This window comes from Petaurus breviceps, unplaced genomic scaffold, assembly GCF_028583685.1.
Source record: "Petaurus breviceps papuanus isolate PSGF00001 unplaced genomic scaffold, PetGlider_PUasm1.0 90743, whole genome shotgun sequence".
NCBI classification, from domain to species: Eukaryota; Metazoa; Chordata; class Mammalia; order Diprotodontia; family Petauridae; genus Petaurus; species Petaurus breviceps.
The window spans coordinates 14242551-14262782 of NW_027187332.1; the positions used below are offsets into that span (position 1 = coordinate 14242551).

Sequence of the window (20232 nt, forward strand, 5' to 3'; positions counted from 1 at the left end):
AGGTAGTAGCAGAACCAAGAGTATAGGGCACCTGATATATAGTGATACAGGTCACTCTTTGACTCTCAGTCCAGGGTCCTTTCCATTATACCACATTTCTTTCCTTCATTAGACCAAGAGAAAAAGTGGAAGTTGGGGTACACTGTCTCCAAAACAGTAGGAAAATATGTTATTCTCTGCTTTCTGACTTCTTTCATGGATGGAAGCAAGGGCAGGAAGCAAAATGAAAGCAAAAGTATCACAAGGGTCTATAAGTTACCCAGAGTAGGGTAGGTCTTAGGGGTAAAGGAGGAAGGAAACAGATTATCGGCTATCTTAATAGTCTTCTATCTTCCATTAGTACATTAACATAGATAAGCTATCAAAAACAAATTTGGGGGGGGGGGGGGGAGGGGAAGGGGACAGTGTCCAAATCTGTGTTTTCATGGCTCTAGGGAATTTCTGTTGAGGAATCCTCTAACCATACAGATCAACTGTTTTAGAGTTACCTAGGAGGACTGTGGTTTGCCCAGGGTCACACAGTGAGAGAAAAGACTTGATTCCAGTCTTTCTGACTGCAAGGAAGTTGGCTCTCCTACCAAGCAAAGTCACTCCCTTCTACATAATTCCATGACTGTGGTTACAATTTCCTCTAACTACTTCCAGCTTGTGTGGATGTGGATTGGAATGTAATAAGAGTGTAGCAAGAGCTATAGGAGATAACCACCAGCTGAGTGGTTTCTTTTAGGAAAATGCTTATTTGCAGTGTGATAAGCAAACTTTGAATTACATCTGACAGCTTCATTACAGATGTAGTACAGCCCTTGGGCTTTTATATAACAATCGTTTAAACTTTGATACGGATTCCTAGGGCAACACTAGGTAAAGTAGGTTGTGGTTGTCTTAGTCCAAAAATTTGCAGAATCCCAAGTCTAGCATGTTGCTTCAGGAAAAATAGCTGGTGTCCTGTATAAAGCCTGAAGAAAATAGAGCTGAAGTAGTAGAGGTGACAATACAAACAATTTATCTTTATTGTCTAGTTGTCTGTATTTATTTTAAGTTCATGGTTGTTCATTCTTCAATTCCATCTTGTACTTGGGAAGGTCTGTCCGTTTCATTAATCTTTTGGATAGCATTTCAAGTTTGTTTTTAAAGAATTTTCGCTTAGGGGCAGCTAGGTGGCACAGTGAATAGAGCACTGGCCCTGAAGTCAGTGAGAACTGAGTTCGAATTTGGCCTCAGACATTTGGCACATTTATTTGCTGTGTGATCTTGGGCAAGTCAATTGCTTGGCCTCCCCCCTCCAAAAACAAAAAGAAAAAAAAAAGAATTTTGACTTGATTAAATCCTTGAATTTTGATATTTCATTGTGAAATTTTATTTTTTTCTTTCATTTTGCTTCCTCCCTTTAATTATAGACTTCTGCTTTATCATTCCAATACATACTGCTTCAGTGCCTTGAAAAATGTTTCTCAGCTCTTTCCTTTAAGTTGTTTGAAACTAACTTCCTTCTTTTTGCCCAAAACAAAAAGAATAAAACCAAGAAAACCACAACCTCCCGCAAAAACAAACTTAATAAAAATTTCCTTCCTGAAGCTTACAGTAAGAGATACTTCTCAGCATGATTCATCCATTCCAAAGTGTTGAAATGAATTACATTATGCTCACTATTGATTAGTAGTCCAAACCACTAACTTCCTGAAAGTCTTCTGTTATTTTTATTTAAAGAAGCTATTCCAGGAAGTAATTGATTGACATCAATAAACTTTCCCAAATCACCCCCCCCCCCAATGTAATCTTCTTTCCTTCCCTTTCCATTGTTTTCTTAATATGTTTTTTTAATTTTTGTGTTTGGACTTCAAAGTTTCTCTGAAGCTCTGATCTTTTCAAGAGAAGTGTTCAGGAGTCTTCTATTTCAATAAAGACCCCTTTTAGGATTACACTTAGTTTTTCTGGATAAGTTATTCTTGGTTGTAACCCTATGTTCTTTGCCTTCTAGAACAGTATATTCCAAGCTATACACTTCTTTATAGTTGTTGCTGTTATTGTTCAGTAATTCCAGTCTTGTCTTTGTGACTCCATTTGGAGTTTTCTTGGCAAAGATACTGGAGTGGTTTGCCATTTCCTTCTCCAGTTCATTTTACAGATAAGGAAAGTGAGGCAGAGTTAAGTGACTTACTCAGGGTCACATAACTAATAAGTGTCTGAGGCCAGATTTGAACTCACAAAGATTAGTCTTTCTGACTCCAGGCCCTCCAGCATTCCGCTATTCACTGTGTCACCTAGCTGCCTATCATGGGTTCATCTGGGATTCAACCTGGGACCTCTCTCACCCAAAAAGATAATCATAGTAGCTCCTAAATCATGTGTATTTCTAATTGTGATTCCTTGATACTTAAATCCTTTCTTTCTGACCATTTGAACTTTTTCCTCCCCTTTGATCTGGAAGTTCTGGATTTTGGTTACCATGTTATTGGGAGCTTTTATTTGGGGATTTCTTTCAGGAGGTGACCAGTAAATTCTATTTCCACTTTGGTTCTAAGAGATCTGGGTAGTTTTCTTTTAAGATTCTTGAAATATGATATCTATTTCTTTTTCTTCTTAAATTTTTTTTCTCCTCAATCTGCCTTCAGTATCAATTTTGTTTACGTATAAAATATTTATATTTCCTTCTATTTTTCCTTTTTAAAAATCTTTGTTTTACTATTTTATCATGAATCATTGACTTCTATATTGTCCATTATAATTTTCAAGAAGTTTGCTACTCTGGTAAAGGTTTGTACCTTTTGAGCCAAGGTAATTCCGTTTCCAATTCTTTCTTCCATGTCTCTCACTTACTTTTCATTTTTTTCCTTACAGCTTCCTCATTTTACTGATAAAAATATAAAAAAACCTATTTTTGTAATTATTGCTTCATTTCTTTTAGAAATTCTAATTGAAATTGTGCTCAAACTGTATTTTATTTGAGGCTTTTCTGGTAGACATTTTGGAATATTTTTCTCCTTTTAGTACCTTAAGATCTGTCTCTGCCCTTTTGCTGTTTAATATTTTTTTTATCAAAGACTTACATAAAAGTACAGATAGCATGATTATCAAGTTGTCAGGTAACACAATGCTAGGAGGGCTAACTAGAATGCTGGATGATAGGGTCCCCAAAGATCCTGAGAGACTTCAATACTGAGACAAATATAATATAAAAATTAGTGGGGATAAATGTTAAATTCTTCACTTGCTCATGTCTGGTCTGGATATTTGTAAACTAGCACATAGGACAACCAGAGTAGTGAAATAATTGAAGAAACAGTTGAAGGAACTGGGGATATTTATCCTACAGAAAAGGGAAGGCAGGGCATAATAAATGTCATCAAATAATTGTGGGGGAGGGATTTAACTTGTTCTCTTTGGCCTTGGAGAGCAAAAAATTGAAATAGCAGAGAGGTGATTTCCATCTCTATATAAGGGAAACTTTCCTTCCCTAAAATAAAATAGATTCCCTTAGGAGTCAGGGACTTCTCCATTAGTGGAGGTCTTTAAGCAAAGGCTAGATTACCACTCATTATTGTTCATCCTTTATTCTCAAAGAGGACCAATGACATCAAGAGGGTGATATCTTGACTCTTATGAATTGGATTTAAGTGAGGCAGAACTGTATGAAGTCATTAGCCTTGCTCTCTCCTCCAGAGTCATTAGAGTCCAGTGGCAAAACATAGGTCAAGACAACTGGAGATGGCTAAAGGTTCAGTGGGAGACCTTGATCTTTTTATCCCAGGTCTCAGTTTGTCTAAGGAAACACCCATTCAGTAATTAAAGGCTAGGTAAAAATTGAGTCAAAAGATGGCCTGGTTTGCCTTCATAAAAGAATCAGTGTGCGAGGGTAAGATCCTTAGAGTTTCTGGCCAGAACAGAAAGAATTGCTACCAGTTGCTAGGTAGATTGTAGGGAGGTTATTGTTCAGGCATGGGTTGACTTGATGTTTTCAGAGGTTTTTCCCCAGATTCTGTGATTTGGGGGTATCATCTTGCAAAATATAACATATAAGAGGTGGCCAGGGCTAAGGGAATAAAGAGAAATGACACTTAACCCTAAAATATAGTAAGAAAGTACAGCCACAGGATTTTTGAATTGGAATGAATGATAGAGCACTTATTAAGAACTATGTACAAAGCATCACACTAATGGCAATAGGAAGCTATGTCAGTTCCTGCTCTCAAGAAGCTTATATTTTTTTTGGAGGGGGGAAAGTAAGACAATGGGGATTAAGTGACTTGTCTAAGGTCACACAGCTAGTAAGTGTGCCAAGTATCTGAGGCCGGATTTGAACTCAGGTCCTCCTGACTCTAGGGCAGGTGCTCTATTCACTGTGCCACCTAGCTGCCCCCTAGAAGCTTACATTCTAATGAAGGAGACAACATGTATACACAACATGTATATGCAACAAGGCTTCAGCTGTAAAATAGAAAGATCTAGTGTCCCTTAGGGTACAGCAGCAAAGCACATGGTAATGCCTCTTCTTTTATATCATCTCCAGTGATAAGGCAAGTTTCTGATGTTGAATCATTTGACTGTGGTGATAAGAACTGTCTTCTGTATATCTTTAATCACTGTGGCTCCAGCATCCAAAGAAGCGGTTGCCAGGCTGCATCTCCACAGGGCTTGTTTCTGGGATTGTGGCTGTGGAGGTTAGGGAAGCAGGACTCACCTGGAAGCAGGACTGGTGGTCGGAGGGGTGTGTGTGCCCCTCCAGAGGTACTGGGCTTACCTGTCCCTCAGAGGCAATTAGTTTAGGTAGTGGCAGGGAAGGTAGAGCCTCTTTGAACAGTAATTGCTCCCCTTAATTAAGGCTATGATGGTCAGTCCAGAAGCAGAGTTATTCCCAGGATCCTTTATTGCAATCTTGACTTGCCAAGTACATGCCACTCCTATCTCTTCCTCAAAGCACCTTGCTGTTTCAGCTTGCCTACACTGAAGGTGGCCAAGAAAGTTGGATGGCAGATTGGTGGGGATGATGGGGCTCCTCTCCACTAAAGCTGCTTTCCCAGATTATGGCTTCTAGAGAAGGGCTAAAAACAGGGCTGATGGGTGGGTGATACTTCCAGGCTTCTTATGCTTACCTGCCAATTGGTGGTAGCTGGTCAGAAATTGTTATTGATAGTGGCAAGTTTAGAATGAATCTAAGAGGTCATGTGGTTAATTTCCCTCATTGCTTTTTGAAGGGGGGAAGGCAGGGCAATTGGGGTTAAATGACTTGCCCAAGGTCACACGGCTAGGAAGTGTTAAGTGTCTGAGGCTGGATTTGAACTCAGGTCCTCCTGACCCTAGGACTGGTACTCTGTTCACTGTGCCACCTAGCTGCCCCCATTTCCTTCATTTTAAAGATAAAGAAACTAAGACTGAGAAGACTTATGTATGGAATAACATCAGTCGGCTCATTTAATAAGCCCCTCCTCTAAATGATCTGAGTGCCCAACTTCACTTGCCACCCTCACTGAAGCATAAGATCTATCCATACTTTAGATTTATCATTTAAACATATTCTTCTACTCATGACTGTTGTTCAATCATTTAAGTTATGTCCAACTCTGTGATCCCAGTTGGGATTTTCTTGGCAAAGATACTGGAGTGGTTTGCCATTTTTTCCCTCCAGCTCATTTTACAGCTGAGGAAACTGAGGCAAACAGGGTAAAGTGACTTGCCGAGGATCATATAGTTAGCAAGTGTCTGAGGCCAGATTTAAACACAGGTCTTCCTAATGCCAGGCCCGTGAATCTATCTACTGTACCATGTAACTGTTCTTAGTGTGACTCAAATCATTGCATCTCACTGAAAATCAAGATAAAGTCAGTTCTCAATTATATACATTACTGTATATATTATATATGTATATACATATATGTATAATGTATTTATATATACATATATGTACATACAACAAAACATACAATATGTATATACTATATATGTATATACAGTTACATATACATTATACATAATGTGTATACATATACATTAATTGGTGACAGCAAAAGAACAGATAGTCAGAAATAATAGATTATTCTTAACAACATATTTAGCTTTGAAATGATCTTGCAAAATATAAATTGGTTAGGCGAAGTATCAGACTTTTATTATTAATTATATTTGACTTAGAGTTGAGGTATGCTGGATCCAGTTCATACCAGCTCAGATTGTTAAATGTTCAGTTTGAACACTTACACTTTAGAAACAAACAAAGATACAAATGAGGGCTTGGTTTATTGTTTTGTTGGTTGTCTAGACTTTAAGAAAGTGTTGGAGAATACATTAATAATGCAGATTAAACTTAAAAAGTGTTCCTGCATTCAGTTTTTGAGAGCTGATTGTTAAACATTTACTAGTGTGCCCCTAATCAAGGGATGACATTCAAGTTAGTTCAACTGTGACTAGAGAAGGCAAAATATTTTCAGAATTACCATGTTTATCCCCAAAGGAGAAAATGTACAGGTGTGTGTTAACTCTGGCCATTGAAAAAGAAAAATAGACTACAAGCCTTCATAATTTATGAATTTTTATAATAATTCTTTCTTGAGGTGAGGAATTCAGTGGACCTTTTTTAAAGAATTGCAATGATAGAACAGAAAGATCTCCTAAAAAAAAAAGAAAAAAGAAAAAACAACAGAGATTGTAGAGACCTTCAGAGTTCATTTCTTTATTTAAGGTAGATGTTCCATAACCTGAGCTGGTGTCTGAGTCCCTAGGTAGTGTGCCACTTTTCTAGCTGCCCTTAACAATCTTTTTGGGTTTTTTTTGCTTTTTGGAGGGGGAAGGCAGGGCAATTGGGGTTAAGTGACTTGCCCAAGGGGACATGGCTAGTTTTGTGTTAAGTGTCTGAGGCTGGATTTGAACTCAGGTCCTCCCAACTCCAGGACTGGTGCTTTCTTCACTGTGCCACTTAGCCACCCCCTTACAATCTTTCTGTGAGCCTCATTCATCCCATCAAAAGGCCATTGTATTGATATACACAAAATAGAGCAAGGGAATTGGTGAAAATGATAAATATTCTTAAAGACCTCATCATTTGTGTGAAAAGTCAGTAAACGAGACTTATTAAGTACCTTCTGATTTGCCAGGTATTCTGGTAGGCACTATGTAAATAATTACAAAAATGAAGCAATTTCTATTTACATTCTTTTAGGGGAGAGAACATCTACATGTGTAAGTATGTAGATACAAAAGAGATAAGCAGAAATACAAATACAAAATAAATGTAATTTAGGAGGGAGGGGGAGAGAGACAGAGAGACAGAAACAGAGAGATAGATAGAGAGGGCATGCGGGGAGAAACAGAGACAGAGAGAGGGAGGGAGAAAGACAGAGATAGAGAGAGACAGACAGAGAGAGAGAGACAGAGAGAGAGGGAAGAAGAGAGAGAGACAGAGAGAGAGAGGGAAGGAGAGAGAGAGACAGAGAGAGAGAAAGAGAGACAGACAGAGAGGGAGAGGGAAAGAGGGAGAGAGAGGGAAAGAGAGAAAGAGAGTACCAGCAGGTAGATGATCAAGAAAGGCTTTGAGAGATGTTCTACATCCAAGACGTATTGGATATAAGACATTGGATTAGATGGTAACTAAGTAGTATGCTCTTAGTAATTATATGTAACATAAGACTCTCAAACATTTATAAAAGAAATATGAAACATTTGAGTAAGTGTCTAAAGCTTGGTGCAGCCCATGCAATACTGATTCAAGATTTAAGTCACTAGGCTAAATACAAGTACAAGATGTATACACTAGGTTATAGCGGGTTTTGTGAATACCTGTCTACCTATGATGGAAATTTTACTTTGTTTAGATAGGAATATTAAAAAATGAATGCTGTTTCTCCACCATACAAGCTGTTAAATGCTCAAAATTTGATTTTAAATGGACACATTTTTATGAAAAGGGATTACTTGACCTATCATTTCATCGATATAGGGAACTCCCAAATGAGTAACTTTCTCTACCAATGCAGGTTGACACCTTCTCTGCATTTTAGAGTCTTAGCAGGCTAGAGCACTAGATTAAGTGATTTACCTAGGGTCACACAGCTAGTGTGCATCAGAGGTGGTATTTGAACCTGGACCTTGCTGACTCCACGGCTAGCTCTCTATCCACTACGCCATACTGTCCCTCCACATCATTTTATGGAGCTTGGACTTTTTTTATTTGAGAAGATTAAGACATTTAATAAAATCATAGATCTAGGCCTAGAAGGGATCTTAGAATCACATTCATCTATGCAATAGATGAGGAAACAAAGACCCAAGGAAACTCAGTGACTTTCCTAAGATCACATAACTAGCATCAGGGTAAGATTTGAACTCATGTCTGCTGCCTTCAGAGCCTGTGCTCTTTCTATCATTCCCCCAGGTCTCTATAGCTGGTGCCTATATTGGTCAGATCAAGCAGATAAGTGACACATATTTAAATTGTTTTGTTCTATGTAGACATATAGCCTTAGGGATTTAAAAATATTCTAGACCCAGAGTTTATTATTGTGAGGAATCACTGACAGTGTACATGGACATCTTTTCAAATGGATCCAATTATGAAGGCCTTGAGGATTGAAGAAACCTCTATCCTTCTGGATAAGCAGCAGAAAAACACATTTATATGGGTTTGTTCTCGATCCTGATAGACCTCTTGCTGTCACCTTCCATTCCCATTTGATCTCCAATGTGTGCACAGACATTTATTCTAATCTCATCTTTGTAAATTTGGGGAAGAGGTGGCAATATTTACTTTGAAAAGAACATAAGGCTCCTTGGCTATTGTTCAGTTTCTATGGTGGTGAAAGGCTCAGCTAGCTGATCTCCCCTTGATGAGAATGGGAGTTTGGTGCTATTCCTGTACAAATAGCATACAACACCACCTTTTTATGAACCTATTTCCACAAATTAACAAGTTAGCCCCTGTGAAATAGGAGCTCAGGGTTAAAGATAGTGGTAAGATTAGCACTGGAGTAGATGTGAGGATCCCAGTTATCACTAAAACCCGATAGCCACAGGACTTTTGGATTTTTCCAAGAACAAGGTGCAGGGCTCTAAAAGGCAGCCTAGCTCACAGAGCCATTAGGTTGCTTATAATGATGACTTTGTCTTGTCATTATGGTATGTTCAAGCTCTGAGTTTTTTGAGATTTCTTCTCCAAGAAGAAATTCAGTCTCAATTCAATTTAATTCTAATAGTATCATTTTGCTTTTTTTCTCTATAAAAATTCACACACACATATATATAATGTTTGTCTTAATGGTTTACCAACTTTTTACTTTGGTGACACGCCTTGCATTTCATTTGCAGAAACAATTTTTAGTTACCTAAATTAACTGAATAAAAAGCATTGGTATAATCAATCAAAAATGGAGAAAAATCCCAAGATGTTTTCTATTGGTTATGGAATGGGGATTTTTCCTGTCCCAGGACCGCCTGAGAATGGTTGTTTTCAAATCATACTTTAAGAGATTTGCCTTTGGCAAATTTGGATCAATGGGAGGTTGCTGGAGTGTGAGTCTGTCTCTGAACAACAACCACAAAACCAGCTTTTGTAAAATACCATAAGTAACTGTGAGTTGAGGTTGCTGGTGATTTATATCTTTCAACAAAATGAAGAGATGTCTCTGAAAGAAAGAAACCCCACGCCCCCAGCAAAAGACATAAAAGCCTTTGTTCATGTATGCACTAATAAAAAGGATTGAAGTATATAACACAGTAAGAGGGATAAAGAAACTTGTACCTGACTCACCTTTTAAGAGAAGGAAAATCAGCAATGAACTAACCCATTTAAAAGCTTATCCATTTGTGATACTGGGTTTCTTCATCAGAATTCAAGATAGGAAATATGGAATGACGCTGGGTTTGAAATTGAATCCAAGATTGGTAACTTGAAAGAAAATTCCCGTTTAATAAATAGGATCAAGGGATTACAGTTTTAGACCTGAAAAGGACCTTACCAGTTATCTAGGCCAATCATAGGTGAATTAGTATCTTTAATCCAGTCTCATGATTTCATTGATACAGGGAGTTTTCAGTGAGGAAATTCCCTCTATCAACAGAGATCAGCAGTCACTCTGCAACTTAAGTCTTTGGAGAATTGCCTAGAGCACTAAGAAACAGATGAAGGGCCATGCTCAGGGTTACATAATATGTGGTAGAGATGGGACGTGCTTCTGAGGCTAACTCTTGCCTGTTGAGCAAATGTATTTTAATTCATTTGTGCCAACCTTTGTGACTTAATTTAATACAATATAAAGTTGCTTCACCTTGCCTTTTATTAAATGACATGTTTCAAATACTTCATTTTGGCCAGCTGTCTCTTTTTTGTGAACTGCCTTATACTAGGCATGCTGCATGTGGTCAGGAGGATTATGGACATTTCATTATCTGAACTTGGATGTTCCTTTCACCCACATCCTTTACACAGGGATTATTCTTCTCATCCCCTAGGCTCAACTAGATAGTACAATAGAGTTCTGGAGTGAGGAAATTCTGCATTCAAATTCAGCCTCAGATACTTGGCAGTGTAATGATGCCCAAATCACTCGTCATCTGCTTTAATTTCCTCCATTGTACAGGGCTAATAATAGCATGCCTCTCTCCCAAAGTTGTGAGAATCAAATGATATATTTGTAAAGTGCTCAGAAAGTACCTGGCACATAGTAGGTGCTTATTTCCCTTCTTTCTCCCTTTCCCATCAGTGCACCCGATCTGTACTGTTTGGGGAAGTAACTGTTTCCCTTTCACTGCCAAGGATTCCAGCTTTAATGCTTCTCTATTGTGTATGATAATGTTTAGGGATGGCTAGGTGGCACAGTGAATAGAGCACTGGCCCTGGAGTCAGGAGGACCTGAGTTCAAATGTGGCCTCAGCAGATACTTAACACAAAAAAACTAGCCATGTGACCTTGGGCAAGTCACTGAACCCCAATTGCCCTGCCTTCCCCCCTCCAAAAAGCAATAATAATAATGATGATGATGATAATGTTTAGCAATGTGCAGACTTAGAGGTTTTCATTCTTTTGAGATGAGGTGGATGGTTTTGCCCTTTTTAAAATTAGGATTCAGGCTCATTCCTAGACTTTGAGATTTATTAAACTCCTCTCTGTCTGTCTCCTTTGAGTGACTTAGATCTCCCTTATGCTAATAATGCAAGAAGGTGAGGCACCTAGGAACCAGCCTAGGAACCAGCCAGAAGGATACTCTGCAAGGTCTCCACTCCCAGCTAGAATGTAGGCCTAGAAAATCCCAGCCAGCCAGCTCTGATTATTCTGTGGTGGAGTCCAAATCCCTTAATCCTTTACCCATTTCCCTAGGAAAAAATGGCTTCCTGTTCCAGCTTGGGAGTACTGCCAGTGTTACTCCAATTACAGCCACCACATTTCTTTCTGATCTCCCTTTCAAATCAGAAAGACAGACTGGGAGATAGAATCTGCCCTGCCCTTTTCAGAACCACAGAGCTAGGCAACATCGAAGCATCATTCCTCTACTCTAATGAGCAGGTCATCTCTTGGGAGTTGGGTAGCTCTGTGACAATATGAGACTCAGGACAGTAGAGGTGTGTTGAAGGCAGAAGGCTAGGGCCAGGTTCAAAATTTGGTGGGATGAGACTTCCATACAAGGAAGCAGCTAAGGTCAGGAAATCCCCTGTGCCTGTCTTTTGCTCCTTCCCTCCCCTTTTTCCCTGTGCCCTCTCTCAACTTCTCTTTTCTGTCTTTTATATTTTTTCCCTTTTACTATCTTTTCCCTTTCACCTCACTGATTCTTCATTCAAATAACAATAATAATAGCTAGCATTTATTTAGTGCTTTAAGGTTTGCAAAGCACGTATAATATCCTCACAATAAACCTTTGAGGTAAGTAACAAGATTATCCTCATTTTATGGATGAGGAAACTGAGCCTAAAAGAGGTTAAGTGAATGTCCAAGGTCACATAGCTAAGTAAGTGTTTGAGGCATGATTTGAATTGAGATCTCCAATTTCCAGGTCAAGCTTTCTTTGATACCGAGTTCCCCATTTATTCTAGTGATGATATTTCTATTTGTTTTGACAAGTGGGAGATGGAAGAATAGGTTGTCCATGGGGTCTTTTGTCTTGCCTGGATAATCTTTGGGTCAAAAAGAAATCCCTCCTCTTTTTCTGGCCAGATGTGAAGACATATAGACATTGTCAACTGAGATTTTAGATAGATAGATAAACATATATATATATATATATATATATATATATATATATATATACACACACACACATATTGTAGTGTTGTGTTTGTCCTTTGTTCTTGAAGAGGACTATGGCAGCAGGGAGATGATGACATGACTGGCAGTTGACTTTGATTTGAGTGAGGGAGGGCTGTGCAAGGTCACCAGCCTCACTTTCTCCTCCAGAGCCATGTGGGTTGAGTGGCCAGATAACCATTAGGACAACTAGAGATGGCTCAGGATGCAATGGGAGACCTTGGTCCTTTTAGGCTAAGGCCTTTTCAGGTTCTTACTTTGGGTGAGGTAATGTCCATTCAGTAAATAGGCTTCTTTAAGTAGTGAGTCAAGGGATGGCCCCTTTAATTAAAAAAAAACTGGGAAGGGATGACCCTCAGGGTTGCTGGCCAAAAAAGAAACAGTTACCATCTACTTTGACTCTGAACCAGGAGGGCCCCCCAAAATAGCCATTAAGTGGTGCTTGGGCAGGGTCCTATTGTTGTCCAATGGAGAAAGTGAGGCTAGTGACCTTGCACAGCCCTCTCTCATTCAAATCAAAGTCAACTGCAAGTCATGTCATCATCTCCATGATGTCATGGTCCTCTTCAAAAATGAAGGAAAAACACAACCTGTGAGTAGTCTGAGGTGCCTGAATGGGGACCCAGACAGTTGGGTAACTCAACTCATCCTTTCCCTCTCCTTCTCCTACTCTCCAAAGGAGACTAAATTTTGATGGTCAAAATCTTCCTAGTTCACTTGGGGTTTACTGGCTAGATTTCTTTCTCAAAGACCAAACCTTAAACCCAATTCACTCTGGGGCTCATAGATTGGACAACAATAGGTTCCTGCCTAAGGACTACTTAATGGCTATTTTGGAAGCTCTCCTGGCTCAGAACTAATGGAAATAGTAACTTTCTCTTTTGGCCAGCAACCCTGAAGGTCTTTCCATCCCAGTTTGATTTTTCTTTTAAATTAAAGGGGCCATCCCTTGATTCACTTCTTAAAGAGGCCTATTCACATATATATATATATATATATATATATATATATGTATGTGAATGTGTATGTGTGTGTGTTTATACACACATATGTGCATATGTGTGTATATATGTATATATATGAAATAGCTATTTGTGTGATTCACTTATGAAACTGCTTCTAATTACATTGTTCAGGATACTTTTCTGGCAATGAAATAGAGGTGGGTTTTTGTTTGCTTGTTTTCCTGGTAAGGAAAAGAACAAATAGATGACTGATGTCCTTTAGACAGACAAACCACATTTGTGTGGAGCACCAGAGTACATATTCTCTATTTCCACTTCCCATGACCAACTACTCGTCCCCACCCACAAGTGACTTACATCAATATTTATGAATTTGGAGATTCCTTTATTGGATCATAATCTTTTATTTTACTTCTCCCTCTGCCTTACAACTCCAAACCCTGTTCTCCATGTGCACTGCAGCCTCCAATCCTGTTCCTCCATTCTTTCCAAGGTCATCACCCTGGCACTAGATAGACTTGCTTTCCTTCTCCATCTTGAATCCTTGATGAACCACTTCAACTTGACCCAGTCCCTCTCTCTTTTTATCCTGTTGAAGATCTGGCCCTGCCAAAGACCAGCCTTAGATTATTTCTACCATCCACTGCCTTCAATACTGCTAAATGAAATTGGAGAAAATCATGGAACCATGAAATCACAAGTTTATGTTATGTAATCTCAACTGTATTTATTGCAGCAAGGTAGTCCTTTTACACCCCCCTAATTGATCTGCCATCCCACTCATCATTGTGATTTTTCTAAACCTTTTCATGCTCCACTTTTCAAACTTTCCTCTCCCCCACCTTCTTGGTGGAGAATCTTGCCTCATGTTTCACTGAAAAAAATTGAGAGAGCTCCCTCTTTTACCCTTTCCCTCAACTCACATCACTCAGGTACTTTCTACCACTCTCTGCTCTTTTACCACTTCTAACCTCTATCTCACGTGAAGAAGGGACCCTTTTCCTTGCCAAGGGAAATGCCTCTGTATGTGCAAATGATCCCATTCATCCTGCTTTCTCTAGCAGATTTCTCCCTCTTTTCATACCTGTTCTCTCATTTTCAATCATGCTTCTTTTACTTTCTTCAAACATGCCTATGGCTTCCCTATCTTCAAAAATCTTTACTTGATCCATCCATCCCTGCTGGTTATCATCCTTTCTATCTCCATTTTGTGGCTAGATTCCTTGAGAAGGTTGTCTGCAAAAGGTGGCTCCACTTCCTTTCCTCTCACTGTCTTAACTCTTTTCAATCTGGCTACCAATCTAATTATTCAACCAAAAATGCTCTCTCTCAAGTCTGTGGTCTCTTAATTACCAGATTTAATGAACTTTTCTCAATCTTTATCTTTCTTGAATTCTACAGCTCATTACCCTATCTTTTCTCTTGGATACTATCTCCTTTCTGTTTTAAAAAGTGAGAAGTGAGAAGGCAAGAAATACAATACTCATTAAACATATGAAGTCATGCAAAACATATTTCTATATCAGCCATACTGCAACAAAATAAATAAATAAGAAAAACAAAGTGAAAAAACTTATCCTTCAATCAAACTCAGAGTTCTTCAGTTGTCTCTGGAGGGTGGATAGCATTTTTATTGTGAGTCCTTTGCAATTATCATGGATCATTGTACTGATCAGAGTAGTTAAGTCTTTTAATGTTGATTATTATTAAAATACTGTAGTTACTGTGCTCAACGGTCTCCTAGTTTTGTTCATTTCACATTTCATCAGTTCATATAGCTCTTGTAGGATTTTCAGAAACCATTCCCTTCATCATTTTTTATAGCACAATAGAATTATATCACAATCATACATGATAACATGTTCAGCCATTCCCAGTTTATAGACATTCTCTTAGTTTCCAATTCTTTGCTACCACAAAAAGAGATGCTATAAATATTTTTGTACATATATGTCCTTATCCTTTTTCTTTGCTTTTTTTGGAGTATAGGTCTAGTAGCAATAGTGCTGAGCCAAAGAGTATACACAATTTTATAACTTCTTGGGCATAGTTCCAAATTATTCTCCATATTGGTTGGGCCATTTCACAACTCCACCAACAAATCAATAACATGTCTATTTTTTTTTCAAATCCCCTCCAGCATGTTATTTTCCCTTTCTGTCATACTAACCAGTCAGATGGGTGTGAACTGATGCCTCAAAGTTGTTTTAATTTGCATTTCTCTATTAGTAATTTAGAACATTTTTTATATGATTATAGATAGCTTTGATTTCTTCTGAAAACTGTTCATATCCTTTGACCATTTATCAGTTGGGGAATGATGCATATTCTTATAAATCTGAGTCATTATTCTACATATTTAAGAAACGAGGCCTTTATCAGAGAAATTTGCTGTAAAAATCTTCTCCCCACCCCAGTTTTCTGCTTTCCTTCTAATCTTGGCTGCATTGATTTTATTTGAAAACTTTTTAATTTAATGTAATCAAAATTATCCATTTTACATCCTGTGATCCTTTCTGTCTCTTGTTGGGTCATGAATTCTTTTCTTATACATAGTTATGACAGGTAATTTTTTTCATGCTCCCCTAATTGCTTACGCTATCATACTTTATGTCTAAATCATATATATGCATTTTTGAGCATATCTTGGAATACGGTATGAAATGTTTTACTATGCCTAATTTCTGCCAAACTGCTTTTCAGTTTTCATAGCAGTTTTTGTCAAACAGTGAATTATTGTCCTGATAGCTTAAATCTTTGGGTTCATCAAACACAAGGTGACTGTGATTATTTACTTCTGAATATTATGTACCAAATCTATTCCATTGATCAACTACTCTTTCTTATTCAATACCACATTGTTTTTATGATGATTAGTTTGTAGTATATTTTGAGATCTTGTACTGTGAGGTTGCTTTCCTTCATATTTTTTTCCTTGATTATTTGTTTAGCTCTATAAACTAATTCTTTGGTAGTGTTTTTGGTATGGTACTGGAAAAATAAAATAATTTAAGTACAATTGTCATGTTTATTATACCAGCCTACATGTGAGCAACTAAAATTTCTCCAATTGTTTAGATCTGTCTTTATGAGAAAAATGTTTCATAATTGTGTTCATATAGTTCATATAGTGTGTCTTTGAAGGTAGATTCCCAAGTATTGTATATTGTCTGCAGTTATTTTGAATGAAATTTCTCTTTTAGTAGTTTCCTGCTGGATTTTGTTAGTAATAAAAAGAAATGATTATTAGTGTGTGTTTATTTTATATCCTGCAACTTTACTAAAGTTAATCATTTCAACTAGTTCTTCAATTAATTCTCTAAGGTTCTATAAGTATATCATAATTTCATCTGCACAAAATAATAGTTTTGGTTCCTTGTTGCCTATTCTTATTCCTTTAATTTCTTTTTCTTGTCTTACTTTTGTAGCCAGCATTTTTAGAATTTTTTTTTTTATTAAAGGGGACATCCATTGACTTGTTTCTTAAAGAGACACCTATTCACTGAATGGGTGTTGCCTCACTCAAAGTGAGAACTTGAAAAGACCTTAGCTTAAAAAGGCCAACATCCCCCACTGCTTCCTGAGTCATCTCCAGTCATCCTGATATATATCTGGCCCCTGGACCCAGATGACTCTGGAGAAGACAGTGAGGCTGGTGACTTTGCATAGCCATTCCTCACTCAAGTCCACTTCATTTGCAAGTCATGTAATTATCTCCCTGATGATGTTATGGTCCTTTTCAAGAAAGGATAGACCACAATCACATAAAATAATGGTGATAATGGACATCTTTGCTTCACCTCTGATTTTATGGGAAAGGCTTCTAGTTTATTGCTACTACAGATAATGCTTGCTTCTGGTTTTAAATAGATACTATTTATCATTTTTTAGAAATGTTCCCCTTATTCCTATGCTTCCTAGTGTTGTTGTTTTTAATAGGAATGCGTGTCATGTTTTTTCAAAAGCTTTTCCTGCATCTATTGATATAATCATGATATTAAAATTATTTTTGATATGGTCAATTATGCTTATAGTTTCCCTAATATTAAACTAACTATTCTTGGTATAAATCTATCCTGGTAATAGTGTATGATCCTTGTGATTTATTCTTGTAATCTCCTTGCTAGCAGTTTACTTAAATTTTCTGCATCAAAATCTATTAGGGAAACTGGTCTAGTTTTCTTTCTGTTTTGCTCTCCCTCTTTTAGGTATCAAAACTATATTTGTATTATAGAAGGAATGTGATAGGACTCCTTCTTTACCTGTTTTTTTTTCCAAACAGTTTACATAATATTAGAATTAATTGTTCTTTAAATATTTGGTAGAATTTGCTTTTAATTACAGCTGATCCTGCAGTGGTTTTTTCCCCCTTAGGGAGCACATTTATGCTTTGCTCAATTTCCCCCCCCCCCCAAATTAGGGTTATTTAAGCATTATGTTCCCTCTTAATATAAGCAATTTTAATTTTTTTTAAAATTTCATTCAGATTGTTTTATTGGCATGTAATAGGGAAAAAGAATTCCTATTGTCTGATATCATCTTCTTTGGTTGTGCATTCACCTTTTCCATTTTTGATACTAGTAGTCTGATTTTCTTTTTTAAAATCAAATTAGTCGATGGTTTACCTATCTTATTGCTTCCCCCCCACCACCATAACAGCAGCTCCTACTTTTACTTATTAGTTTCATTTTTTAACTTTGTTTTGTGAACTTCTTCTTTGATTTTCAGGATTTCCGTTTTGATGCTTAATTGGGGATTTTATAATTCTTTTTCTAGTTTTTTAGTTGTATGCCCAATTCATTGATCTGCTTTCTCTTTTATTTATTTAAGCACTTAGATATAAAAAATTTTCCCTAAATACTGGTTTTGCTGTGCCTCAAATTTTGGCATGTTGCCTCATGGTTCTCATTATCTTTAATGAATTTATTTCAGTGATTTGTTCTTTGACCTACTCATTCATTAAGATTTAATTTCCAATTAATTTTTAGTCTGTGATTCAAAGACCCATTATTGAATGAACTTATTATGCTCTGAAAAGGATGCATTTAATATGTTTTTCTGCACGTTTGTGAAGCTTTTATGCCCTAATGCATGATCAATTTTTGTGAAAGTGTCATGTACAGTTGAGAAAAAAGGTAGGCAGATAGAATCATTTCTATTTCCATTCAATATGCTCCAGAGGTCTATCATATTTAACTTTTTAAAAATTCTATTCATCTCCTTTTAAATTTTATAGTTTTATCTATCTAGATCTGAGAAGGGTAAACTGAAGAGCCCCACTAATAAGTTTTACTGTCTGTTTCCTCCTGTAATTCATTTAACTTTTCCTTCAAGAATTTGGATACTATGTCATTTGGTGCATGTTCAATATTGCTATTCATTATCTGTGGTACCTTTTAGCAAGATGTAGTTTTTCCTGATTATCTCTTTTAACTAGGTCTATTTTTGCTTTTGCTTTGTCTGAGATCATGATTGCTATCTGCCTTTTTATGTCAGATGAAACAAATTCTTATTTTGCTTTTCCTCCCTTTTTTGAGGGGGGAAGGGAGGGCAATTGGGGTTGTGACTTGTCCAAGGTCACATGGCTAGTGTTAAGTATATGAGCCTGGATTTGAACCCAGGTCCCCCTGACTCCAGAGATGGTGCTCTATTCATCGCACCACCTAGCTGCCCTATAAATTTTTATTTTGACTCTGTGGGTATCTATTTCAAGTGTATCTGTTATAAACAACATATTGTTATATTCTAGTTACTAATCCATTCTGTTATCCTCTCTATTTCCTGGATGAATTCTTCCCATTCAATTATTACTAACAGTGCATTTATCTTCATCCTATATTTTATTTATCCTTCTCTTTTTTTTTACCATTTCATCCTCAAAAGTCTTCCTTCTGACCACTGCCTTCCTTCCTTAATCTACCTTCTCTCTCATCACACTCTACTCCCCTACCCCTTTTTCTTAACCCCTTCCTCTACTATTTCCCTGCTGAATAAGATAAATTTCTCTACCTAGCTGTGTGTGTGTGTGTGTGTGTGTGTGTGTGTATTCTTCTCTTTGAACCAGTTCATATGAGTGAGGTTTATTCTATGATGGACAGACTCCCAAGGAACTATTTTACTCTACCAAGTCAATGCTTTCTGGTAATCAATGAATTAGAAGTGAAATCTTTAAATTCTCAACACCTCTGTCAGTTGTATGAATGTTTATATGTGATTAATTGTATAAAATTGTAAATGCTGGACTATTCCCTTTTCATGTTTTGTCAAGGTTCCCCTCTATGTATGTTGTCATAAGAATTTATAGAGATGACAAAGCAAGTGTATGGGTTGGTGGTTGTTTATGTATTTTTGGCTCCTTTTCTGGGTAAAAGCATCATTCATATTATTTTCAGTTCAACAAACATTTATTAAGCATCATCAAAGATGTTACAGTGGACATTTATACATCAAGTGGGTCATTAGGTTTCATAATAGATAACATCCTTTCTAGTCAGTCAATAAACATCCTGAGTTCAGATTTGGCCTCAGACACCTCCTAGCTTTATGACCCTGGGCAAGTCACTTTACTTTGTTTTCCTCAGTTTCCTCATCAGTAAAATGAGCTGGAGATGGAAAAGGCAAACCACTCTAGTATCTTTGCCAAGAAAACCCTATATGGGATCATGAAAAGTCAAACATGACTAAAAACGACTCAACATGTGCTAGGAATAGCACTGAGTGCTGGGGATACAAATGACAGGAAAGAAAAACCAGCCTCTGTTTTCAAGGAGCAAAGTATAATGAGGGAGACAATAGTAACTCAGTGAGAGATGGTGTGGCACAGGGGAAACAGAACTGGATTTGGAGTTAGAGGACTTAGGTTCACTTGCTCCCCATTTGACCTCGGTCAAGCCTCTCGGTGTCTTTGGACGTCAGCATCCCCAGCTGTGGAAAACAAGGTTTGGACTTGATGTTCTCTGCGACACTTTCTAGCTCTAGATATATCATCTTATACACTAATATTTATGTAGCTTTAAGATCCACACAGGCATGTGAGGTAGATACCAT

The 20232-nt window shown here is 37.4% G+C and overlaps 1 protein-coding gene across 2 annotated transcripts in view; it reads left to right on the forward strand.

The window, feature by feature from the left end:
- CLDN10 (claudin 10) overlaps positions 1–20232 on the forward strand; it is a 135808-nt gene that overhangs the window by 113389 nt on the left and 2187 nt on the right. The window lies entirely within an intron of this gene.